Here is a 27,360-nt window from a genome sequence, read left to right as displayed (position 1 = left end):
GTGTGTGGTGTTTGTGTGTGTGTGTGTGATGTGTGTGTGTGGTGTGTGTGTGTGTGGTGTGTGTGTGTATGTGGTGTGTATGTGTGTGTGTGTTGTGTGTGGTGTGTGAGTATGTGGTGTGTTATTGAGTGGGTGTGGTGTGTGTATGTGGTGTGTGTGTATGTGGTGTGTATGTATGTGGGATGTATATATGTGGTGTGTGTGTGTGTGGTGATGTGTGGTGTGCATGTATGTGGTATGTGTGCAGTGTGTGTGTTAATGTGTGTGGTGTATGTATAGTGGTGTGTGTATATGGTGTGTGTGTATGTGGTATGTGTGTGTGTGTGTGTGTGTGTGTGTGTGTGTGGTGTGCATATGTGAAGATTTGTTCACAGGACTGCAGGTGCCAGTGGGGCCAGAGGCTGGAGTTACAGATGGTTGTAAGCCACGCAGTTTGGGACCTAGGGATAGAACTTGGGTCTTCTGCAAGAGCAACAAATTCTTTTAACCAATGAGCCATCTCTCCAATCTCAAAAATATTCATTGTAATATACTTTAGAACAAACAAAAAGAGAAAACTCTCATTATCCCACCACTTGAATAGAAGCATAGGTAGCCTGAGTGCGCTCCGTTCCAGAGCTTTAAACATGCATTTTCTTTTTTTTTTTTTTTGGATGTAATAAGCAAAGGCGAGGTTTATTACGGAGATCTATTACGGAGATCTCCGGGCCGACACGTATCCCGCGCAGGGGACAGAGGTGTCGACCAAACATGCATTTTCTTAGGTGGCCATAATTACAGGATCCTGCAGTCCTGTGTTCTCTCTCTTCTCCTCAGTACTGTGACATATGCCTTTCCCTGTGCTGCTACAAGCTATTTGTAAACGTAAATTTTTTACGGCTGCATTCCATTCTTTTTTTTTTTTTTTTTTTTGGTTCTTTTTTTTCGGAGCTGGGGACCGAACCCAGGGCCTTGCGCTTCCTAGATCAGCGCTCTACCACTGAGCTAAATCCCCAGCCCCTGCATTCCATTCTTAATAGAGACCTTTGTGCATAGGTCTCTCCCCCGTGTCATATTGCCCCGTGCTCTGAGGATTCAAAAGGTCAGCAAGTGCAAGCACTCTATCTTAGGTGCAAACACAAAATCTATAGCTTCGGATTGATGCGGGCAAATTGCTTGCTAAGAGGTGGTATCTGTTGACAGGGGAGTCTTGGCTTCAGCTGTGGCTGGACTGGGTGCTGGAGATGCAGTTTTCTTTGGGCTGATTTATGAACTAAGTCTCATCCTCTTCTGAGGCAGAAAAGCAAAAGGGAATCTGGAAAGCACAGCAGACTTGGATCATGTGGAGTCACACAGCCAAAAAGACCGTGAGACTTGGATACTGACTGTGGGTTTCCCCGATTTCTACCCTCTGCATTTTGTGATTTATTAACAGCAACAACAGCAACAGTTACTGTTCCTGGGGATGGAATACAGGCCCATGAACTCTACCCTGCCTTTGAGCCATGCCCCAAACTCTTACAATTTAGTTTATTATAATTTTGATATTTTGAACCTGGGGCCTCATGCATGTTAAGCAATTACTTTACCACTACCCTAGATCTGTAGCCTGCTACCAGTTTCTTCACATAACTTTTAAAAGTTTTTATTTTGTTTTACTGTTTGAAACAAAGTCTTGGTACATAGTTTTCACTAGCCTGGTGTCCTAGGTCGGCTGAATTGTCACCTTGACACAGTGTAGAGTCACCTGGAAAAGTCTCAGTGGAGTAATTGTCTTATTGGGTGGGCGGGGCTGTGCATTGTCTTGATTGACATAGAGGGGCCCAGCCCACTGTGGGTAGCACCATTAATGGGGCAGGTAGTTCTGGGCTGTTTGAGAAAATCTAGCTATGTATGAGCCTGGGAACATAGCATCAAGCAGTATTCTTCATGGTTTCTTTCTTAGGTTCCAGTTTTGACTTCCCTCAATGAAGGATTATGACCTGGAAGGGAAGTATAAGTCAAATAAATCCCTTTTCCCTTAATTGCTTTTGGTCACAGTGTTTTATCATGGCAAGAGAGAGGAAAGAAACTAGGACATCTGGTATGTGCCATGTAACCTAGGCTATCCTTAATGCTAATCCTCCTGACTCAGGGTCCCAAGGATTGCATGCCAACACCCCTGTGCCTGGCTAAAAGTTTTTTTTGTTTGTTTGTTTGTCGTTTCTGAGACAGGGCCTTACATAGCCAAAGCTGGTTTTGAACTCTTCATTCCCTTGTCTCCACCTCTCAAGTGTTGGGATGTATGTATCACTACACCCAACTGAATGTTTAATTAAAAAAAAATATTTTTGAAGAACTTTTTTTTTTTTTTTGGCTCTTTTTTTTCCGGAGCTGGGGACCGAACCCAGGGCCTTGCGCTTCCTAGGTAAGCGCTCTACCACTGAGCTAAATCCCCAGCCCCAAGAACTTTTAATTTTATATGTATGGTGTTTTGCCTGTGTGTATGTCTGTGTACCGTGTGCTAGCTGAAGAGGGCATCCTTTCTCTTGGAACTGGAGTTACACACAGTTGTGAGCTGCCATGTGGGTGCTGGGAACTGAACCCAGGTCCTTTGCTCTTAACTTCTGAGCCGTGTCTCCAGCACCCAGCCCTGCTGCCCTTGTTTTCATACAGACATCTTTTCCTTTTATATGATCCCGACAGGACTCTATAAATGCTATAGTGTGGATCTGAAATGCCCTCATGTGTCAAAGGCTTAGATACCAGTGCAGCCACCTTCAGAGGTAAGGCTTTCGGGATGTGACTGGGTCATTCACCTCACCAGGGGTTAAACCGCTGAGGCATTCATGATTGAATGGACTCCTGAGGGGGAGGTGCTGGGAACTGCAGGAGATACAGGCTAGTGACAGGCGGACACCCCAGGAAGGTGTTCTGTTTGTTTGTTTTTGAGACAGAGTCTCACTATGCAGTATGCAGTCCTGGCTGGACTGGTGCTTGCCAAGTAGGCCAGGCTGGTTTTGAACTCACAAAGATCTGTCTGCCTCTGCCTCCAGATGCTGGAGATCAAAGGTGTGTGCCACATGCTTCCTTTCTGGCTGCCCTGAAGGGAGAAGCTTCGCTCTGATGAGTTCCCTGTTGGGGTACTCTGCCTCAGCAGGTGTTCACAGTGATGGGTCAAAGTGACCATAAAAGGGAACATCAGAACCATGAACCCACCTAAGGACTTTCTCTTTTAGGTTGATTCTTGGAAGTTGTTCCTTACAGTGACAAAAAGCAATAAGTGGTTTAGAATTTATCTTTTATCACTAAACATTATACTATAGGTATCAATACAGTTATAAGCATATACACAAAACCTATTTGTAGCCTTTTAAGCATTTTTTATTTTATTTTATTTTATTTTATTTATTTATTTTTTTTTTTTGGTTCTTTTTTTCGGAGCTGGGGACCGAACCCAGGGCCTTGCGCTTCCTAGGCAAGCGCTCTACCACTGAGCTAAATCCCCAACCCCGCATTTTTTATTTTTTAAATAGCACCTTATTATATAGCCCTGGTTGTCTCTGAGCTATCTATGTAGACCAGGCCAGATCTAAACCCACAGAAATATGCCTGCCTATATCTTCTCAGATCTGAGATTAGAAGTGTGTACCACCATGCCCACCTTATTTTTGAAAAAAAAATCATCTACCATCAATCAATCAGTCAGACTATCTATCTATCTATCTATCTATCTATCTATCTATCTATCTATCTATCTATCTTATCTATCTATCTATCTATCTATCTATCTATCTATCTATCTATCTATCTATCATCTATCAGAGTTTAGTGTGGCAGTTAAAGGACAACTCGTGGGAAATGGTTCTTTCCTTCTACAATGTGGGTCTTGGGAATCTGAACTAAAGTTATCAGGTTTAGCAGCAAGTGCCTTTACCTTTACGGAACCATCTCCCCAGTCAATATGATTTTTAATTCATAAAAAATTCTATGGAAAGCATTTACCACCCTGCATTTAGCCATCTTTTCGTGTTTTTAATGCAGTTTCATTATAATTAATAATACCATAGTAAACATATTTTCACAAATCTTTTTTTCCCACAAATCTTTAGTGTGTTTATTTGTTTGCTTTCAAAATATTCTTGGCTATGAAATGTCTGGTTTCCTTCCTTCCTTCCTTCCTTCTTTCCTTCCTTCCTTCCTTCCTTCCTTCCTTCCTTCCTTCCTTCTTTTCTTCCTTCCTCTTTTTGATAGGTTCTCATTCTGTTGCTTAGCCTGGCTTTGAACTTGCAATCTTTCTGCCTCAGCTTTCTGAGTTTGAGGATTACAGGTATGAAAGATCAAGCTCAGGGTTATTATTATTATTTTTTCTTATTTGAAAGATACAATGTGAAATTGCTCTCAGAGAGGCTCATACTGTTTTAAAACCCCTCCAACAATGTATCCAATTCGCTTTCTGTTGCCAAGAGTGGCTTACTGTAGTTTTAAAAGTGTCTCTCAGGATGCAGCATCTGTAGATTTATTTTGCGTTCTAATCCAGGTTTAACCTAACCTTTAAAGCTAGGCGATGTTTCCCCTTTGCCACACAAACTAAATCCATCTTTTCAGACTAAGACTCAGCCTTATTCTGGAAGGACTCAAGGGTTCTGCTTTGGACACGTTCTTTCCTTTGTATAAGCTCACAGCCAAGTTTGTATGAATCATGATAGAAGAAAAGCACTGGTATGTCTCCAAGACTTCTCTACTGGATTATGGCTTGGAACAGATCCTCTGGGGCTGGGGAGGTGGGGGAAGTGGAGGAGTTGGGACCCACTCACTGGGGGGTTGAAGTCATGGCTGGAAAAGGGGTTTGTGCTCTGAGCTGCATCAGGACAAGTGTTACCTGGAAGACTTCATCTGGTCTGCATTTCCTCTTGTGGAGATGGGGCCTCCTCTCTTCCTTGGCAGCGACCTAGCCAGGGTTTATCGACTCCTCTTTTCTATTGGCCAGAATGATTGGCTCATGGGTGGATCCTTGACTGAAGAATGAGTCTTTCAGTCCTTGGTGGGTTTTGACACGGTAATGTCAAATGTGAAGATTGGTTAGTTAACCTGGGATGCTTCGACTTGAGCCTGCTGGTTCTCTCTTCCTTTCTCATGGGAAAAGCTGCCTTCAGAAGCCTGGGAACACTGTACTAAAAAGGCACAGAGACACAGGACGGGGCTGTGGCAGAGAGGGACAGTATTCATGCTAGCTGTCTGAGCAACGGTGCAAATCAGACGTCTTTTTCAGTCACAATGGAAAGGCTCCACTGCACTCGCAGGGATCAGGTGCTTATGTCTGAGAAGTGAGCACTGAGAGTTCTAGAGAGGGGGAGTTAGGGTTGGCACTCAGAGAAAATGCAACTGGTTAAAACATCTGAGAAACTTGAGGCGATAGAATGGAGCAAAACAGGAATCCATTGCTGGGAGTTTGAGGAAGGAGGCAGGAAGCACACAGCCAGGGGAGAAGCAGAGTCTGCTCTGTGTTTCTGCGCACAAGGGATCTCAGCTGGAACAACGGGGAAACAAGGGCAAAAGGAGAATTGCAATGGAAGGCAATGGGAGAGCTGGTAGGGCAGGGTGGCTGATCGCCTTGCTGTTAGTCTGGTCAGGCTGACATAACAAAAGACTGGACAGGGAGGCTGGGATGACAGAATCCAGGTGTCCACAGTCACAGCGCAGTAGTGTTGGTTCAGCACGCAGGTGACACCACATTGAGTCCTCACCTGGCTTCTCTGCTGTGTCATGTCCTCCTCCTCCTCCCCCTCCTCCCCCTCCTCCTCCCCCTCCTCCCCCTCCTCCTCCCCCTCCTCCTTCTCCTCCTCCCCCTCCTCCTTCTCCTCCTCCCCCTCCTCCTTCTCCTCCTCCCCCTCCTCCCCCCTCCCCCTCCTCCTCCCTCCTCCCCCTCCTCCTCCCCCTCCCTCTCCTCCTCCCCTTCCTCCCGCCCCCTCCTCTTCTCTCCCCCCCCGTTTTTGGGTATGTGCTTGCTTCCATGTGTGCGACCACACACGTGTGGTGTGGGTATATGTACATGTGGTGTATGCGGAAGTCTGAGATTGGAAGTCCGAGTAGGAAGTATCTTTGACTGTCCTTTCCACTTTATTCATTGAGGCAAGATGTCTCAGTCAAAACCAAGACTGGCCGATAGCTCGTCTTGCTTGCCAGCTTGCCCTGGGGGTCCCCCACCACTGTCTCCTGAGGTTAGGATTATAGGAGAGCTGCCATACTCTACCTACAGCCCACTGGGTTCTGGGAATCAGAACTCTGGTTTTCATGCTTGGACATCAAGCACTTTAACCATCAAACTGTCTACCCTGATCTTTCTCTTCTCTTGGGACTCGAACCCATAAGAGACCCCACGATCTCATTTATCCTTAATCACCCCCTTCCATGTTCTCTCTCCATATCCAGTCCAATTGGGAGGCAGAGTTTTAGCTTATGGGTTAGTGGGGCAAGTACACAGACCACAACACAACTCAAAGAGAAGTAAAATTTGGATGTAAAATGATTAATTGGGGGTGGGGTGTTGTATTTTCCTTAAGCCTTAAGATATTTGCAGTCACAGTTACATGTGATTTTAAAATCTTTCCCTTTTCACTTATCTTTCAAGCATTTTCCCATACTGCTATGTTTTTCTTTTTTTCTTTTCCTTTCTACAGTTTTAATAACTGTCATTTGTAAAGGCGACAGTGTGTTCCTGGTGCTATTCTGGTATTATTTCTGGCCTTTAAATATGCTGTCTCTTATTACTGTGCATGTGCGTGAATGTAGGGATGTGCACATTATATTTTGTGTGGAGGTCAGAAGGCAGCTTTCACGGGTCCCACTGAACTCAGGTTGTCAGGCTTGTGTGGAAAGCATCTTCACCCGCTGAGCCACCTAGACGGCCTACTAGCCTTTATCTTAACTAGTTTGCCTCTGTTAGCCAGCCAGCAGTGATCCTAGCCCTGCATCTCTGTCACCATTGCATCTGACTGCCAGTGGCCAACCTTAAAACCACACATCAGTCCTCATGAATCCTGGTCATCCAACACAGAAAGAGATGTGAGACTAAAGACTGCTTTTCAGGTCTCTCCTCCATCCCTGACACACATTGGAAGGGAGCGGTCTTGCTCCTTGGCCAGGCATGGGAGGTTGTCACGATCCAATATTTCTTTTCTTTATTTATAGAAAGCTCTGTAGTTTTGGTAATTAAAGTTAGTAGAGAAGACCTTATTTATATAGTATAGTACTTTACCCCTGTAAAAATGGGGGAAAATTGTTTGAGGCTGAGAGATGCCTCTGCAGTTAAGAGCATTTGCAGCTCTTCCAGAGGAACCAAGTTTGATTTCCACCCCACATGCCAGGCATCTAATGACTGCCTGTAACTACAGCCTCAGGGAACTTCTTCTGGTCTCTAGGGACAACCCATAAACATACAACTAAATGGAGATAAATATAAATAGTTTGTTGATGGTTTGTTGTGTTGTTTTTGAGACAGGTCTTTCTACATAGTCCCTCCAACCCAGGCTGGCCTCAAAAATCACTGCCTCTGTCTCCTGAGTGTGGGATTAAAGGCTTGCACTACCATGCCCAGCTACGAATAATTTTTAAAACATTAAATGTAACATTTCTAAATCTAGACAATCATGCTGTGGTCCCCTTTAACTTAAGATGGATATTTTCCACTTCTCTCTTTCATGCGTTGTTTCTATCTGAACCTTCCAGAATCAGCTAGGTCCCACAGCTAGGTCCCTCACTGTCCTGACATGCCATGACCATCTCACCTTACTGCTTTGTGCAGATGCCTTTCCTTGGATTGGAATTTCTTCCAGGTTGCATTATTAAAATGTATCTATATGTATCTTTATTTGCTACATATGTCTTTATTTGATACATGTATCTTTATTTGTACCTATATCTATATTTGATCTTCCATCTAGATACCCCCCACCCCCCAAGTCACTACGTCCCTTAGCATGGAGCCCGGAGTCCTATTATGTCATATCAGGAAATGAATGGCATCTGATTCATATGGCTGTTAAGAGAAAGGCCATTTGTAAAAGTAGCCTCACTGGGCCTGGACATAATCACTTTAGAATGCTCAGTTACAGCATTGATGGGGATTGAGGATGGGGCTCTGGAAATGTTTGTTGAATTAATTTCAGTCTTTGTTCAGAAGGGTCAATGGCTTTTCTGTCTTCTCTTGGTCTCTAATCTTTTGATTAGAACTTCCTTCAGTACTTGTTCTACTTCCTGTCCCACTCAACACAGTGAGAAACCCGGGATGGTTAAGTTTCCCACTGGGCAGGAACTAGTTCTGCTCCTAGGGCCCAGCACCTCTTTCTTAGATCCAGTTTCTTGGGATGTGATTGAAGTTTCTAGAGCATCCTGATTCACCGGAACCTTCTCAGGGCTGGTGGGACCAGTCAGGGGCCCCTGCCCACAGTCAGACACTCCACTTTCTCTCGTCAATCCTGCTCCTGGCTTCTGAGGAGACCGTGTGCTATTTGTCTAAATACTTAAATACTATTTGTCTAAATACTTCATTAGACTAAAGACTTAGTCTAATGAAGTGTTACAGACAGCAGATGTCATCCTCATATCCGAGCTGATTCGCTGAAACTGACAAGATAGGAAATGGGTATGAATTTAACCACCATTAGGTGCCCAGCAAGTTTGACTATAATTAAAACACTGGGGCCCATGAGATGGCTTAGTGAGTAAAGGCACTTGCTGCCAAGACTTAGGACCTGGATTTGATGTCTGGGAATTACATGGTAGACAGAAAAAACCTACTCATGCAAACTGTACACACACACACACACACACACACACACACACACACACACACACACGTACACATACACACCAAATAACTGAAAACATAAAAATTAAATTTTTAAAAGTGTTTAATAGAGTGTTTTAGAAGAAAAGCAACTAGGCATCTACAGAATTTTTTTTTTCTTTTCTTTTTTTTCCAGAGCTGGGACCGAACCCAGGGCCTTGTGCTTGCTAGGCAAGCACTCTACCACTGAGCTAAATCCCCAACCCCAGAATTTTTTTTATTTATTTAGAACTTAAAGTTTTTTATTTTGAGCTAGTCAGTGGTGGTGCACACCTTTAATCCCAGCACTCGGAAGGGAGAGGCAGATGGACCTCTGTGAGTTCAAGGCCAGCCTGGTCTACAGAGTTCCAGGATAGCCAGGGCTACACAGAGAAAGCCTGTCTCACAAAAACAAAAACAAAAACAAAAATGTGTACTGAGTTTATACTTTTTCATAAAGTACTTGTATAATGTGTCACATTCATTCATTTCGGTTTGTATTTTGGTATGTTGATGGTTTGAGTGAGAATGTCCCTCACCGGCCCAGATGTTTGAACACTGGATCCTCAGTTGATGGCATTTGGGTTTGGTTTAGAAGGTGGGGCCTTGCTGGAGGAATATGTCGCTGGGGGAGAGAGTTTGGGCACTAAAACCTTGTGCTAATTCCAGATCAGTGTCTCTGGTTTCTAATTGCATTTGAGCCCTCTGCTTCCTGCTCCTGTCACCACCATGCCTGTCAAGATGGACGCTCAACCCTCTGGAACCATAAGCCAAAATAAAGTCTTTCTTCTGGAAGTTGCTTCTGGTCCTGGTGTTTTATCCCAACAGTGGGAAAGGGGACTAATGCAAGATGGTCACCTTTGAAAAATTATTAAAGCTGGGTGTGATGATGCAAACTTTTAATCTCAGCATTCAGGAGCCAGAGGCAGGCAGAACTCTCAGTTCAAGGCCAGTCAGGGCTACAGGGTTAGCAGATAAGACCCTGTCTCCTCAAAAATGAAAAAGAGGGGTTGGGGATTTAGCTCAGTGGTAGAGCGTAAGGCCCTGGGTTCGGTCCCCAGCTCCCCAAAAAACGAAAAAGAAAGTTGTTGCTGATTGTACAAATTCAATGACTTTGTGTATTGTATTTTCTGCATTTAGTAACTTGCTAAACTGTTGTTAAAATCAATAATTTGTCTATGATTTCCAGTGGTTTCTGGTGACTATGGCATATGTGGAGAATAGGTATCCATTTTTTCTGGTTCCTATAAGAGGTATGCAGTGTGCCACTGACAAGAGAGTTTGCCTGCTGATGAACCTTTGAAGCTTAAGGAGGTTGTGTTTCAGTGGACAAAGGATTCATATTTGTATCTCTCATGAATGAAGAATAAGATTAATTTAAATCTTTTATTTATTGAGATACAATGATTTTTCTAGTAATTAGCTATTCAATGTAGAAATGATCTTGTCTACCTGTGACAAATACAATTTGGTCAGGTGTCAATTCTTTGTTTCAGAGACAGAATCTCACTATGTAGCCCTGATGTCCTGGAACTCACTCTGTAGACCAGGTTGGCCAGGTCAGAGCTCCTGAGTGCTAGGATTAAAGGTGCACCACACCAGCTTTCTTTTTAGGTTGTGTGTGTGTGTGTGTGTGTGTGTGTGTGTGTGTGTACATATATGTGTGAATAGAGGTGCCTGCAGAGGTCAGAGTATGGGATCCCTCTGGAACCAGAGTTGTAGGTGGTTGCAAGCCATTTGAGATCTGGACATTGAACTCTGGGAGAGCAGTATATGCTTTTAACTCCTGAGCCGTCTCTCTAGCCCCCAGTTTCTCTCATTCAGTACTTTTTATTTTTGAGATAGGGTCTCTATACAGCCCTGGCTGTCCTGGAACTTGTTGGCCTCGAACTCACAGAGATCTACCTGTCTCTGCCTTCTGACTAAAGGCATACACTGCCATGTTGGGTTATAATGTTAATTTTTTTAAAAAGATGTATTTTTATTTTAAAATTAGGCATATGTGCATATAGTGCCCATGGAGGCCAACCGTAGCAGATCCTCTTAGAGCTGGACTTGCAGACAGCTATGAGCTGCCCGATATGGGTGACAGAAAGTGAACTCCAGTCCTCTGGAAGAGCCACATGCTCTTTACCACTGTGTCATCTCTAGCCCTACAATGCTAATTTAAAAGTGCTTTCATTTAAAAGTTGTTATTGCATTTATTTATTTATTTATTTATTTATTTATTTATTGTGTGTGTGTGTGTGTGTGTGTGTGTGTGTGTGTGTGTGTGTGTGTGTGTGATGGTGTGCATGTGAATGAAGGCCAGAGGATAACCTGTAGGATCCATTTTCTCCTTCCACTATCTAGGTTTCAGGGGTTGAACTCAGGTCATCAGATTTGGTGGCTTTCCCACTGAACCACCTGGCCAATCCTACACAGTTATTGCTAATTGTCTTAGCCACTGTTCTACTGCTCTGAAAAGACACCACGACCAAGGCAAGCAACTCTTATAAAAGGAAGGGTTTAACTGGGCGTTTCAGAGGGTCAGTCCATTATCATCATGGTGGGAAGCAGACAGACAGACATGGTGCTGGAGCAGTGGCTGAGAGTTTTACATCTTGATCCATAGGCAGCAGGGAGAGAGAGAGAGAGAGAGAGAGAGAGAGAGAGAGAGAGAGAGAGAGAGAGAGAGAGAGAGAGAGAGAGATGGGGTGGGAGCGGGAGAGACACACATATGCACAGACATTGGGCTTTTCCACCTTCAATGAATGACACAACAAGGCCACACCTTTTTTTTTTTTTTTTTTTTTTTTTTTGCACTGTGTAGTTTATTAACCATTCAAGTACAGTGGCATCTAGTGAGATTGGGACAGAATTGGGATCTCAAAGTGAACAGATACTCAGCATCTAATGGGTTGGAAGAAGCCACTACATACTCTTCACGAACGTCTTCCACAGCCAATACAGCACTAGCCATTAACCCAGCACACCGAGTGTGCCCGAGTGGAAAAGATGCAACGAGAAAAATAGCTAACACTTTAAAAAAGAGCAAAACACTTTCAGTTTCTCCCCTTGAGCCCCTAAAACATCTCACGGTCTGGATCTACCTATACGGTTCTACGTCAGCTTCTAGAATATTTGTCAGGCGGGAAAAAGTAAATGGCACCGGCCAGTACAGTCTTTGGATATTTAGGAAGGGGTCGGGGAGAAAGTCAGTTCTCGGAACACCTTAGTCAGCCTCGGTCTCGTCCGCAGGGTCTTTGGATTCTTTGTTCTTCCGCACCTCTTCAACGTGCTTGTCCTTCTCTCGCAAACGGTCCAGCTTGGCAGCCATTTGCGCCTCCCGGTTCTCTTTGTTAGCCTCCATTTTGTGGGTCCGTTTCTCCTCTGCCATTTTGCTGAAGTTGCTCTCCTCAGTGGCTTTCTGAAGCACTTCCTTTTCATGCTCCCGCTTCTCAGCAAGCTGCTTCAAGACTTCTGCTTCATGAGACTTGTGTCTTCTGCAGCTTCTAATTTCTTCTGAATTTCCTCTAGGGAAAGATCCTTCTTCTTTGCTAGGGAGGGAGGGTGGGGGAGGGGGAACTCAGGGACAGACTGTTTTGACCAAGGGTTGAGAATCAGCTCAAAAGCCTGGCCGGAAGCTCTTTCGCCTGAATATCAGAAGATGCCATGTCGAACAGAAGACAAGAGACAAGAGATTGGCTGTACACTCTACACATTCCACTGGCAAGGAAAGCCCTGCTCGGTTGGAGCCGCCTGGCCACACCTCTAATTCTTCCCAAATACTTCATAAACTTGAGACCGAGCGTGCAAATAACCGAGCTATAGAAGCCACTCATTCTAACTCCCACACTAACCTGCGGTTTGCGTCTGTTCATCAGTGAGATGTCTGATTTCCACCTGTGCATTGCCCTTGTCCATCGTGGGCGTAAATTCATGCTGGCCTGCTGGGATGAACATTAGTGTTTCACCTTTCCTGGGGTGTGAAAGAGCTTCCTTGTTTTTAGAATGATGGCTCAAAGTTATTATTAGTCAACTGCAAACTAGCTCAATTTCCTTAGTAGTTGTTATTTCTTTATAGATCTTCTATTTTCCTATGAATTTGTTCATGTCTTTTTTAGTTTTCAAACTTGTTGGCATATAATTGTTTACATATTCTCCATCTTTTCAATCCATGTTGCTTATTCTTTTTCTAATTTTGAGAAATCTGGTAGTATTATTAACCTTCGTGTGTGTGTGTGTGTCTGTGTGTGTCTGTGTGTGTACGTATGTGCTTCAATTACATATAATAAATTATATATACATATATATACATATAATTATATATAATATTATGTATATAATGTATATATGTATTTAATGTATATAATAATATATATTATATATATGTATGTATATATTCCTGAACACATGAATACAACCTGCTCGGTCTGCATACTCTTATTTGTATGTGTATGCTTTCAGGCCCGACAATTAAACAACCATTTAGTATGGGCTTCCCTGGGGAAGACTTTCAGCACTCCTTAGTTACCTATAGTTCTTCGTGTAGGACTGAGCCCTCAAGCCCGTGAGTGTTCCCCCATGCATTCGAGTGTTCCCCCATGCATTCGAGTGTTCCCCATGCACAGGGGTGTTCCCTTATGCACCTGAGTATTCCCCCATGCATTCGAGTGTTCCCCATGCACCTGAGTGTTCCCATGCACCTGAGTGTTCCCCATGCACCTGAGTGTTCCCCATGCACCTGAGTGTTCCCCCATGCACCTGAGTGTTCCCCATGCATGTGAGTGTTCTCCCATGCACCTGAGTGTTCCCCCATGCACCTGAGTGTTCCCCCATGCACCTGAGTGTTCCCCCATGCACGTGAGTGTTCCCCATGCATGTGAGTGTTCCCCATGCACCTGAGTGTTCCCCATGCATGTGAGTGTTCCCCATGCACCTGAGTGTTCCCCCATGCATTCGAGTGTTCCCCATGCACAGGGGTGTTCCCTTATGGACCTGAGTGTTCCCCCATGCATTCGAGTGTTCCCTATGCACCTGAGTGTTCCCATGCACCTGAGTGTTCCCCCATGCATCTGAGTGTTCCCATGCACCTGAGTGTTCCCCTATGCACCTGAGTGTTCTCCCATGCATCTGAGTGTTCCCCATGCATGTGAGTGTTCCCCATGCACCTGAGTGTTCCCCCATGCATTTGAGTGTTCCCCATGCACAGGGGTGTTCCCCATGCATCTGAGTGTTCCCATGCACCTGAGTGTTCCCCCATGCACCTGAGTGTTCCCCATGCACCTGAGTGTTCCCATGCACCTGAGTGTTCCCCTATGCACCTGAGTGTTCCTCATGCATGTGAGTATTCCCCCATGCACCTGAGTGTTCCCATGCACCTGAGTGTTCCCCCATGCATGTGAGTGTTCCCCCATGCATGTGAGTGTTCCCCCATGCATGTGAGTGTTCCCCCATGCACCTGAGTGTTCCCCATGCACCTGAGTGTTCCCCATGCACCTGAGTGTTCCCCATGCACCTGAGTGTTCCCTATGCATGTGAGTATTCCCCATGCACCTGAGTGTTCCCATGCACCTGAGTATTCCCCATGCATGTGAGTATTCCCCCATGCACATGAGTGTTCTCCCATGCACCTGAGTGTTCCCCCATGCACCTGAGTGTTCCCCCATGCACCTGAGTGTTCCCCATGCACCTGAGTGTTCCCCATGCACCTGAGTGTTCCCCCATGCACCTGAGTGTTCCCCCATGCACCTGAGTATTCCCCCATGCACCTGAGTGTTCCCCCATGCACATGAGTGTTCCCCATGCATGTGAGTGTTCCCCATGCACCTGAGTGTTCCCCCATGCATTCGAGTGTTCCCCATGCACAGGGGTGTTCCCTTATGGACCTGAGTGTTCCCCCATGCATTCGAGTGTTCCCCATGCACCTGAGTGTTCCCCATGCACCTGAGTGTTCCCCCATGCATCTGAGTGTTCCCATGCACCTGAGTGTTCCCCTATGCACCTGAGTGTTCTCCCATGCATCTGAGTGTTCCCCATGCATGTGAGTGTTCCCCATGCACCTGAGTGTTCCCCCATGCATTCGAGTGTTCCCCATGCACAGGGGTGTTCCCTTATGGACCTGAGTGTTCCCCCATGCATTCGAGTGTTCCCCATGCACCTGAGTGTTCCCCATGCACCTGAGTGTTCCCCCATGCATCTGAATGTTCCCATGCACCTGAGTGTTCCCCCATGCATCTGAGTGTTCCCATGCACCTGAGTGTTCCCCCATGCATGTGAGTGTTCCCCCATGCATGTGAGTGTTCCCCCATGCATGTGAGTGTTCCCCATGCACCTGAGTGTTCCCATGCACCTGAGTGTTCCCCTATGCACCTGAGTGTTCCCCATGCATGTGAGTATTCCCCCATGCACCTGAGTGTTCCCCCATGCATTCGAGTGTTCCCCATGCACAGGGGTGTTCCCTTATAGACCTGAGTGTTCCCCCATGCATTCGAGTGTTCCCCATGCACCTGAGTGTTCCCCATGCACCTGAGTGTTCCCCATGCATCTGAGTGTTCCCATGCACCTGAGTGTTCCCCTATGCACCTGAGTGTTCTCCCATGCATCTGAGTGTTCCTCATGCATGTGAGTGTTCCCCATGCACCTGAGTGTTCCCCCATGCATTTGAGTGTTCCCCATGCACATGGGTGTTCCCCCATGCATCTGAGTGTTCCCATGCACCTGAGTGTTCCCCCATGCATGTGAGTGTTCCCCCATGCATGTGAGTGTTCCCCCATGCACCTGAGTGTTCCCCATGCACCTGAGTGTTCCCCATGCACCTGAGTGTTCCCCATGCACCTGAGTGTTCCCTATGCATGTGAGTATTCCCCATGCACCTGAGTGTTCCCATGCACCTGAGTGTTCCCCATGCATGTGAGTATTCCCCCATGCACATGAGTGTTCTCCCATGCACCTGAGTGTTCCCCCATGCACCTGAGTGTTCCCCCATGCACCTGAGTGTTCCCCATGCACCTGAGTGTTCCCCATGCACCTGAGTGTTCCCCACGCACCTGAGTGTTCCCCCATGCACCTGAGTGTTCTCCCATGCACCTGAGTGTTCCCCATGCACCTGAGTGTTCCCCTATGCACCTGAGTGTTCTCCCATACATCTGAGTGTTCCCCATGCACCTGAGTGTTCTCCCATGCATCTGAGTGTTCCCATGCACCTGATTGTTCCCATGCACCTGAGTGTTCCCCATGCACCTGAGTGTTCCCCATGCACATGGGTGTTCCCCATGCATGTGGGTGTCCCCTCAAACATGCATGTGGTGTTCCCCCGTGCATATGAGTGTTCCCCCCTGCATGTGAGTTTTCTCCCATGCACCTGAGTGTTCTCCCATGCACCTGAGTGTTCCCCCATGCATGTGAGTGTTCCCCCATGCACATGGGTGGAAGCATATATATATATTTTTTTTGGTTCTTTTTTTCGGAGCTGGGGACCGAACCCAGGGCCTTGCGCTTCCTAGGCAAGCGCTCTACCACTGAGCTAAATCCCCAGCCCCAGGTGGAAGCATATTTAACATGTCCATTGATGTTATTCTTGTTCAGTTCATGTTTAGGCAGCCATGTTAGTGAGACTTGATGAGTAGAGCTTTGACAGTTCTAGGAAATGTAATCCCATAGCAAACTCCTTCTTCCTTTGGCACATACAGTCATTGTTCTCTTCTGAAACAAACCCTGGGCCTCGGGTGCAGGAGTTGGGTAGTAGTTGGGACTGGGTTCCATGAGTCTGCATTTTGATTAGTGTTGTTTTCTGTAATGGTCTCTATCTGTTGCAAAGCGACAGGCTTTCTTGATCCAAGGTGAGGATTACACTTCTCTGTGGGTATAAGGACAAATACTTAGAATATAATTAGGACTTACAATGGTTTGGTAAAGTGGCAGTTGTAGGTTCTTCAAGATTCATAACTCTACAACCTTAGGTTTTCAGTACCTGGCATGATTTTCCTCCTGTTGAGTGGGCCTTAAGTCCAATCACAGAGTTGTTGGTTACCACCAAGGCGTGTGTGCCACTACTGCACCCGAGGGTTACCACGCCTCGTTGGTTGTTGCTGGGGTTCCTAGGCTTCATAGCTGGGTGGTTGTTGGTTGACTTCTTCACTTGGGCATTTGCACGGCACCTTGTATGCAAACTATAAAAGGTGGCTCTCAGAGAGGAGGCTTTCTTGTCAGCACTAGCTCAGGGTCCTCGGGGCTTTAAAAACTTCCTTTAAAATGTTTTAGAAAACATACACACAGTCGATCATTCTAAACCTTTTATTTTCTGTCTTGCGACAGGGTTTTGTTATGCAGCCCAGGCTGTCTTGAACTCTCAATCTTCTTGCCTGGAGGTAAGGACCACCATGGTTGACTTGCTGAAACATTTTAAGCGTGGAATTTATGGTGACTAGGTCCATTGCTGCGGTTCACCATCACCGTCTGCCTCCTGGGCTTTTCATCATCCGCCGCGGAAGCTCTGTGCACTAAACTGGCCTTTCCATGGCCGTTATGTTAGCTCTAATGTCTAGTGCCTCATAAAAGCGGCATCACATAACTTGGCTTTTTATGTCTGGTTCGTTTCCCTTGGCTTCATGTCTCCAAGGTTTACCCATATTGCAGCATGTGTCAGCATCAGCTCTGCTTCTGTCTCTCAAGTGCTGGGCTTAAAGACGTGCACCACTACTGCCTGGCTACGTGTGCTTTAATTTTCAGCTGGGGACAGAAAATGTCTTTGGAATGTCAATCTGAAGGATTAAAAACAGTTTAATATTCAGGTCATAAGTCAAGCTCCATTTCCAGATAGCAACGGTGTGCTTAATTTCTATCATTAAAACATCCTGGCTGGAGTTTTTAGCTCAGTGGTAGGGTGCTTGCCTATCATGCGTGAGACATGACATGTGTCTTGAGAAATATCCGCAGAAGTAAGCTCCTGAACCAATTACTTGGCAACTTGGTTCAAGCCCAGAAATGGAATTTACTAAACAGCCATGAATCTGATTCTTTTTAAAGGCCAACCGGTCTTCCATTGTTTGTATACACCTCACTTTGTTCAGCTCCACTCACATACCAGTGACTGCTTGGGCTCCTGCCCTTTGGCTATCATGAAGTGACTAGGCTCCTTCACTAAATGCAAGGCTGGGGATGTACTGAAGGATGCTCATGTGTGCTCTGAGGGATAGAGATTTGACCGGGGACATCAAGATGACAATATATAGGCATGGTCAGCTGAATCCTCTAGGAAATGCAAAATTCAAAGGACCAATGGTCACCCAAATCATAGAAAAAAGATGGCTACATCAGAGACAACTTACCTATTTGTCTTAGTTAGGGTTTCATTCCTGTGAGGAGACACCATGACCAAGGCAACTCTTATAAAGTAAAATATTTAATTGGGGCTGGCTTACAGTTTTCAGAGGCTCAGTCCATTATCATCATGGCGGGACGCATGGCAGCATCCAGGCAGACATGGTGCTGTAAGTGCTGAGAGCTCTACATCTTGATTCCCAGGCAGCAGCAGGAAACTGTGTCCATACTGGGTGGAGCTTGAGGATAGGACCTCAAAGCCCACCCCTGCAGTAATGAACTTCCTCCAACAAGGCCACACCTCCTAGTAGTACACTTCCTGTGGGCCAAGCACATTCAAACCACCACATTACCCAGGAGATGTTATTGTTTGGAATGTTTATGAGTTCTTTGGGATATTAGAATGCTTGTGTTTGGATGTTACGTCAGGATTAAATCTGAAGCTTTTTAAAAAAAATTATTTATTTATTTATTACATCCCAAATGCTGCCTCCCCCCCATCCCCATGCCCCCTTTCATAGACCCTCCTCTAACCCTCCTCCCCTTGTCCTCTGAGAGGGTGGGGGCCACCTGGGTATTCCCCGCCCTGGTTCATCAAGTCTCTGCATAGTAGACATATCCTTTCCCACTGAGGCCAGACAAGGTGGCCTTGTTGTGGAATGGATTCCACAGTCAGGCTACAGCTTTAGGGAAAGCCCTGGTCTAGTTGTTGGGGGACCCACATGGAGACTCAACTCCACGTCTGCTTTGAAGGTCTATGCATCGTTGACTACCCTTCTGCATTGGTGTCCCATGGTTATTTACAAGTTCTTTGTATGGATGCCTGGTGTTCAGGTAACACAAGCAAGGGAACCCGGGCTCTGAGACACTGACTGGTTGGCTTAAAATGTGGTTAGATGGGTGCTTCGGTGTTTTACAAAAAATGGACATTGAAAACATGTTACTGTTAGTCCACCACCAAAAGAAGAGTTCTAGTGTACTGTTACCTCCTTATCTCACTGGGATGAAAGCAATGGCTGATCTCTCATCTTTCTGACAGAATTTGGAGTATTTTTGTGGTGCCCTTATGCAATATGCAAGAGAACCTTAAGAAAACTGCGGGGAGATGAGCAGAGGTTAACTTAGCAGAATGGGCTTTTTAATGACAAGGACCCAGGCATCGGCCAGAGAGTGGAAAAACTCAGCTTGTGTTCCTTTTGCCTGTTTTTTTTGCAAAGACTCAGTGAATATAAGTTTTCATTCCTTGCCTCATTGTGCTGAAAGGGTTTGGGGGACTGAGGTCTTATCTATGCATTTATGGAGCATTGTTTGAGTATTTGGTATACAGATGCTGTCTTGCATGGAATTAGAAATGGCACTCACCTAGAACGACTTCTTGATTAGAAGAGGAACGACAAATAGATGGTTTGAGAAATTTGTGCATAATTTGAGGGAACTGAGATTATAACTATCAGCCACTTAGGCAGAAGGCATTATGGGAAAAAGTAACATGAGGCTGTCAACTTGACACAAGCTTGACATCTGGAGAGAGGAAACCTCAGGAGAGAAAACGCCTCTATCACACTGGCCTGTGGGGCATCTGCTTTCCTGATGACCGGTGCCTGGGGGGCCCAGCTCAGCTCTGGGCACGTGGTCCTGGGTTGCATAGGAAAGCAGGCTGAGCAAAGTCATGGGGAACGAGCCAGTGAGCAGCTTCTTCCACAGCCTCTGCCTTAGTTCTTGCTTCCAGTTCCTGCCCTGGGTTCCCTTCATGATGGGCTGGAAGCTGTGTGAGCTGACATAAACCCTTTCCTCCCCAAGTTGCCTTTGGTCAATGTCTTATCCCGGCAATAGAAAGCAAACTAGGACAGGAGACTTGGAAGCTCACAGGAAAGGAAAGCTTGGGCAAACCCTCCCTGCTGTACTCTGAGTCAGTACCAATCCAGCCCTTGTTTGCAGGGTCTTTACTGCAGTTTGAAGAAAGTCTAGCATACCTCTGTGTGACACATGCTAAGAACCAAAGGTCTAAAGCTCCAGTCTCTGCCCTCAGGGAGCATAAGTCTAACTAGGATTCACAGCACCCCCTTTAGGGTCAGCTGAGGTACCCTGGGCTGTACGTTCTTAGCTCAGAAAATGAATACTGATGAGAAAAATCAGTTATGCAACAAACCCCACAGCTCATTCTCTCTGTCTTAATGCTGTAAGAGGCTGTATTAGAAGTCTGTAACTGCTTCACACTAACGAAGCAATGCTAAGTGCAAGGCCTCATCTGTCTGTCCCTCTGTCTGTCCCAGAAGAGGAAGCCAAGGCAGTGGTAGGAGAGAAGAGGCCCAGGCACCAGACAATGGTCCCAGGATCCAGCTCAGGCCAAGGTCAACCTGATCTGAAGCTAGTAATATCATTACTGTATTTCTTATTCGGAAGCAATTTGTTGAGTCAGCAAATGAAATTTTTTTTAAATCCAAACTTATACAATACATAAGAGTCTGACTGAGAGAGAGAGAGAGAGAGAGAGAGAGAGAGAAAGATCGAAAGATTGAAATTTTATTTTTATTTATGTGAGTCAGATAAGAAGTTTATTTCCCCAAATTCTGGTGGTTAGACAAAAGCCATTATTCCCCAGGAGCTACCAAAGGAGCCAGTTTCCTGGCACAAGGGGCAAATGCTATCTGTGGTGACTATTAGCACACCAATGCACTTACTGGCCTCCCAGCTTCCTCAGTATCACAATAACCTGTTGCACATTTCCCAGTCCATGCTGGCATCCCGGCTTTTCTCACCCTGACCCTCACTCCAAACTTCTCCAGCTCATGGGTTCATGGGCTCCCCTCCCCCACTTCTCATTCATTTTACCTCCTTTCTATTTTGACCATGTGCTCTCTTTCTGTCCTCCTCTTATCTTAGTGTTCTCTCTCTCTCTCTCTCTCTCTCTCTCTCTCTCTCTCTCTCTCTCTCTCTCTCTTTCTCTGTTGATTTCTATTTCTGTACAAAACACCATGACCAGGAAGCAGGTTGGGGAGGAGGAAAGGGTTTGCTCAGCTTACACTTCCACATTGCTATTCATCACCAAAGGAAATCAGGACAGGAACTCACACAGGGCAGGAACCTGGCGGCAGGAGCTGATGCAGAGGCCATGGAGGGTGCTGCTTACCGGCTGGCTTCCCCTGGCTAGTTCAGCCTGCTTTCTTATAGAACCCAGGACCACCAGCCCAGAGATGGCACCACCCACAATGGGCCCTCCCCCTTTGATCACTAATTGAGAAAATGCCTTACAGCCTCATGGAGGCATTTCCTCAAGGGAGGCTCCTTTCTGATAACTCCAGCTTGTGTCAAGTTGACACACAAAACCAGCCAGTATAGTCTCCTATGTCCACACTCTTTGTCTCTATCTCTCTCTCACACACACACATCCCTCCATGGCCACATCCAGTTTACTGGCCATATTCAATCCATTATTTTTCTTTCCCTGTTCTGGACTCTTCAGATGCCTTTGGCTCTATTCTTCCTCATATATTCAACAAAAACCTTCCACTTAGCCTTGACAGGTCATAGACAGTGTGTATGTGTCTGTGCATGCATATGTATACGTATATGTCTCTGAACATGTATGCCATGAGCATGTTGGTGCCCGAGGAAACCAGAAGAGGACATCAGATTCCCAGGAGCTGGAATTATAGGCGGTTGTGAGCTGGCCAATGTGAGTAGATGCTGAATTCCGGTTCTCTGGAAGAGCAGAAAGTATTCTTTTTTTATTTTTTAAAAGATTTATTATTTATTTATTATATATAAGCACACTGTAGCTGTCTTCAGACACACCAGAAGAGGGCATCAGATCTCATTACAGATGGTTGTAAGCCACCATGTGGTTGCTGGGATTTGAACTCAGGACCTTTGGAAGAACAGTCAGTGCTCTTAACCACTGAGCCATCTCTCCAGCCCCCAGAAAGTATTTTTTTTTCTTTTCTTTTTTTTCAGAGCTGGGGACCGAACCCAGGGCCTTGTGCTTGCTAGGCAAGCGCTCTACCACTGAGCTAAATCCCCAACCCCACCAGAAAGTATTCTTTAAACAGAAACCATCTCTCCAGCATATAAAAGTTTATTTTAAATATCCATTATGTAATTTTCTAATTAAAAATAAAATAGATTATTATCATCTAAATTTTGGAATATAAAGAAAAACAGAAAGAAAAAAATTATTGTACTCTATGTCAGTATGTATATGTAGAGTATGATTGTACCGTCTGTTAATTTTGAAGTGTTTAATTGCATTTTCCTTGAGTTCAGGGCATGGTATGAGATGATCGAAGAATAGAACAGCGTTTAGTTAGCTTGTTTTGATTTGTAAAGGTTGGAACGATTGGAGATGGGCGTGATTGCAACATGGAGGTCAAGGCCTACAGTACCACAGATGCACAGGAGGTGGTGGGGGCAACGTGGAGCAATGGAAGAGCTGGGCCTCCTTCCAGGATGGAGCCTCAGGACAAGAGCCTCTGGATGAAGCATCCTAGCAGTCTCTGCTCAAGGTCTCTCTCCCACTGAGCTGACCATGGCTCTGAGAGCTCTGCATTTCAGCCCTGCCCCACTCCCCAGCCCCACCCCTTTCACAGAATCAGATCCAGTGTGCTTTCTCTGCTGGGTCTGACTTCACCCACACCCCTTTTTTTCTTTTCCATTTTTCAAGAAAGGGTTTCTCTCTGTAACCCTGGCTGTTCTGGAACTCACTGTGTAGACCAGGCTGGCCTCAAACTTATAGAGATTCCCCACTGCCTCAGCCTCCCCAGTGCTGGGCCTAATGGTGTGTGCCGCCACTGCCCTGCCCTTCACTCTCCTTCGCTTTTTATATTACTGTCCTCAACAGACCTTCCACTGCTGATGCCCGTTCTGCCTTTGCTTCCCAGAGGACCCAGTAGCTGCCAGTGAGATGCTCTGTATTTCTGAGTTTTAAATTTATCTTTGAGAAATTAGTAAGTTTCCCTCCTTTCCTTCCATGTTTTTTCTTTTGACAGGGATTCATGTAGTTCAGGTTGACCTTGAACTCACTACAAATGACCTCGAACTCCCATTCTTCCTGCCTTTACTTTGGGAGTTCTGGGATTACAGGCATGCACCCCTCATTCACGCAGCATTTGGGATTGAGCTCAGGGCTCCATGCCTGTAGGGTAAGCACTCTATCAACAGTGCTATGTTCCCAACAGTGTTAGCATTTTATATCAAATAATGTCTAACACTCTATCAATTTTGACTTTAGTACACAACATGAAATGTGTTTCTAAGAACTGTGTTTTCATGGGATTTTACTTACACATTATACATTTGAAGATTTCTTAACTGAGTATAAAAAATGTTTTAAGAAGTACTACAATGGTAGGGATAGAATCCCAGCACTTAGGAGACTGAGGCAGGAGGATTGAGAGTTTGAAGTCAGCCTGGTCTATAGAATGAGGCTCTGCCTGAGTGAAAGGAAGGAGGGAGGGAAGGAATGAAGGAAGGAAGGAAAGATGGACAGAAGGACTCTGGGGAGCAATAGAAGAAAGAAACTCTGAGGAGAGAATGAGAAGATTGGCCATGAAGAGACCACACCAAGGGAGGAAGCCTGTCAGTGGCAGAGATGAGCACACAGGGAAAGCAGAGGGGCCTCTGGGAACACCATGGCTGCTGTCTAGAAGTCCCCCATACAAGCAGTCGATAAAGTCTGATTCATGTGGGAAATCACAGGGCAGTAAAAATACATTACTGCCGAGTGTCCTGCCATGCCGGCCAGTACAAATTACACATTGAACACATAAAATAAATATATGAAACTAGCTTCCTCGGGAGCAGTGACTCCGCCATTGCAGGAACTTTTAGGGGTTGCTTATAAAATACTAATGCATTTTGGCTATCCGACTTCACATCCAAGATGGCAATACACGGTTTGCAGATGCCCGTGGCTCTTGCCTCCCAACGTCTCTCTGCGGGCTCTCACCAAGTGATGGCTTTCTGGAGCCTTTGCATGTTGCCCTGGGTCTGACCGTGAAGGAGACGTTTCCAGCTGAGGGAGGTGCTTTGACATCTGCAGTTGCTGGTCAGAGACAGAGCCTCTCCTGTTCCTATCATGATTTCTGAGGGGCTGGTACCCTAGGTTGTATATCCTGGCCCTTGTGATTGTCCTCAAAGGCCCATTTATTTCTTTGACCCCTAAACCGTACACCTTCCTCCTTCTACCTAGTTGGCGGTGAACTTCACCTCTGCCCAGTGTGGGCTTCTCACCCTGGGGACCCATTTGCGCTCTCCAGTGCTCAAATTGCAAACCTGATCTCCTGAGACTGCCTCAGGAGACAGGGTACAGCCATGGCTGAGAGCCACTGGCTTAGTCAGTCATTTCCCTGGTGGAACGGAATAAAGGGCAGGGCAGGTGGGAGCTCTCACGACAGACTCTGAGGCAGGCCGCTTGCAGGACAAAGCTGGTTCACCTTCATCCTGTTCTACTCTGCATGGCTGCCATGGAGGGAACGTACACAGATTTACCCTTGATAAAGTAAGTTGGGTTTCCTTGGTAGGTTTAATCCTTTGTACACTCCCACCCAAACCCTCATGTGGGCTGCTGGCATGGAATTTGGAGTAAGAACAGCAAGATTATAGACCCTGTCTGAAGTTGGGGCAATAGCTCGGGTACAGTGCTTGTCTAGCATATCGGAAGCTCTGGGTTTCACCCTCAGCACTGTATGAACTGGGTGTAGCTGTGCAAGCCCATAATCCCAGATCTCAGGAAGAACAGGCGGGAGGATCACAGATGAAACCCATCTGTGGGAACATAGCAAGTTAGAAGGCAGCCTGGGCTATGTAAGACTGTCCCAAGGAAATAAAAGTAGTGTTTACGTTTGATAGCAAACAAGCCCATGACTCTGCTCCTCAGTGCTCCTCAGTGGGAGCTGGGCTCCCGGGCCAACACTTGATGAACATCATTCCAACTTGCTCAACTACTCTGGTAGCCTGACTTTCTGTCACCTTTTTAGCAATGGAAGATATGGTTGGACAATGAAGGTGTCTCTGGCTAAGGGAGCTTGTAACTTGTGGGCATATAGTTAGCTAGGGTTGAAACAGAGGCTCATACTCTCTCCAGTGGTGAGGTCCAGATCCCAGTTTCACTGCCTGCTAGCTGTGTTTGTTATCTTGGGCCTAACACACAACCTCTGCCCAATGTGAAACTGCGAAACGGTGAACTCTCACCCTGGTCTGCCTGGGCCTCCCTCCAGACAGAGCATGTGCGGACGTAGATCAACAAGCAAAGACAGGCACACGGTCGAGCGGCCATACAGACGTTGATCCATGTCAGTGGGAGATGCAACAGGTGTTGGCTGACCCACACATTCCTTAGAGTGAGCAGTTGCAAGTTAATCCTTTTATTATATGAGCTTCAGATGATATACTCCGTGACTCTAGCTTACACTGAAGGCTAACGAACTCTTGGGTCCTCCCTGGAACACTGCAGGCTAAAGTCCTCCCAAGTCCTCCCTGGGTTGGAGCTTCCTGGCCCCTGTATGGGCCCATTTGGAATGACTACTTCATTTGCATGTGTTTAAATGACTACTTTGTCTGCATGTAATGTTTTCCTCATTACTGTTTATATATGGTAAGGGAGGAGGCTTACTGTCAGGACTTCCTGATGTAGGCCAGTCTGCTGTTTAAGTCTTGACTATTCTGAGCGTGTTTGCTCATGACCCCTCTGTTCCAGACACCTCATTTTCTGTGGTCAGAAAAACACAAATATGGGGTTTCGATGGCCCAGTGGTTAAGAGCACTTACTGCTCTTAGGTTTAGTCCCAGCACCCACATGGTGGGTAACAACCATCTGTAACTCCAGTTCCAGGGGATCTGATGCCCTATTCTGACCTCCACAGGTTCTAGGCATACACGTGGTAGACAGACATACGTGTAGGCAAAATACTCATACACATAAAATAAAAACTGAATAAATCTTTAACAAAGACATAAATATACTGAGATTTCTCCTTTAAAAAATTAAAATTTATATTATTATGTATGTGTGCATGGTGCTTGTACATGGGTGGGTGTGCCGTGGCATACATGTGGAGGTCAGAGGATATCTGTGTGGAGTTAATTCTTTTTTTTCACCTTTCTATGGATTCCAGGGATTGAAGTCAGGTCACCAGACATGTACAGCAAACACCACGAACCTCTCCAGAACCATCTCACTGGGTTTGAGGGCTCTTCTCTGCGATTTCTTAATAGGCTTGTCTAGATCTTTACTGTGAAGCCACTAACTTCAGTTTATGCTTCTGTGAGCCAACTCTGACCCTCTCCCCTCAGGATAATGAGCTGTGTGTTCCAACAGGGCCATGGTCCTCCTCCAAGGTTGTGGTGAGACTGAGTGAAAGCAACAGGCATGCTGGGAACACCAGGTGAGCCCTGCAGACACCAGGTGAGCCCTGCAGACACCAGGTGAGCCCTGCAGACACCAGGTGAGCCCTGCGGACACCAGGTGAGCACTGCGGACACTAGGTGAGCCCTGCAGACACCAGGTGAGCCCTGCAGACACCAGGTGAGCCCTGCAGACACCAGGTGAGCCCTGCGGACACCAGGTGAGCCCTGCGGACACCAGGTGAGCACTGCGGACACCAGGTGAGCACTGCGGACACCAGGTGAGCACTGCAGACACCAGGTGAGCCCTGCAGACACCAGGTGAGCACTGCGGACACCAGGTGAGCACTGCAGACACCAGGTGAGCACTGCAGACACCAGGTGAGCATTACAGACACCAGGTGAGCACTATAGATACCAGGTGAGCACTGCACATTGCAGACACCAGGTGAGCACTGTAGACACCAGGTGAGCCCTGCGGACACCAGGTGAGCACTGCGGACACTAGGTGAGCCCTGCGGACACCAGGTGAGCCCTGCGGACACCAGGTGAGCCCTGCAGACACCAGGTGAGCCCTGCGGACACCAGGTGAGCCCTGCGGACACCAGGTGAGCCCTGCGGACACCAGGTGAGCACTGCGGACACTAGGTGAGCACTGCGGACACTAGGTGAGCACTGTGGACACTAGGTGAGCACTATAGACACCAGGTGAGCCCTGCAGACACCAGGTGAGCCCTGCAGACACCAGGTGAGCCCTGCAGACACCAGGTGAGCCCTGCAGACACCAGGTGAGCCCTGCAGACACCAGGTGAGCACTGCGGACACTAGGTGAGCACTGCAGACATCAGGTGAGCCCTGCAGACACCAGGTGAGCCCTGCAGACACCAGGTGAGCGCTGCGGACACCAGGTGAGCACTGCGGACACCAGGTGA

General features: G+C 46.5%; 1 protein-coding gene and 1 pseudogene across 1 annotated transcript in view; both read right to left on the bottom strand.

Moving 5' to 3' along the window:
* Nucleotides 1-11,568: 11,568 nt before the first annotated feature.
* Faul2 (FAU ubiquitin like and ribosomal protein S30 fusion like 2) overlaps nt 11,569-27,360 on the bottom strand; it is a 733,200-nt gene continuing 717,408 nt past the window's right edge. Inside the window, exon 2 of the mRNA XM_039087353.2 lies at nt 11,569-12,538. The gene's annotated coding sequence lies outside the window, so the exon portion shown is untranslated. The remainder of the gene's footprint in view (nt 12,539-27,360) is intronic.
* Stmnl-ps1 (stathmin like, pseudogene 1) lies at nt 12,000-12,441 on the bottom strand (annotated as a pseudogene).

This window comes from Rattus norvegicus, chromosome 10 (assembly GCF_036323735.1).
Source record: "Rattus norvegicus strain BN/NHsdMcwi chromosome 10, GRCr8, whole genome shotgun sequence".
NCBI lineage: Eukaryota > Metazoa > Chordata > Mammalia > Rodentia > Muridae > Rattus > Rattus norvegicus.
The sequence above is the reverse complement of the archived record's forward strand: the minus strand, read 5'-3'. Positions and strand labels throughout refer to the sequence as shown.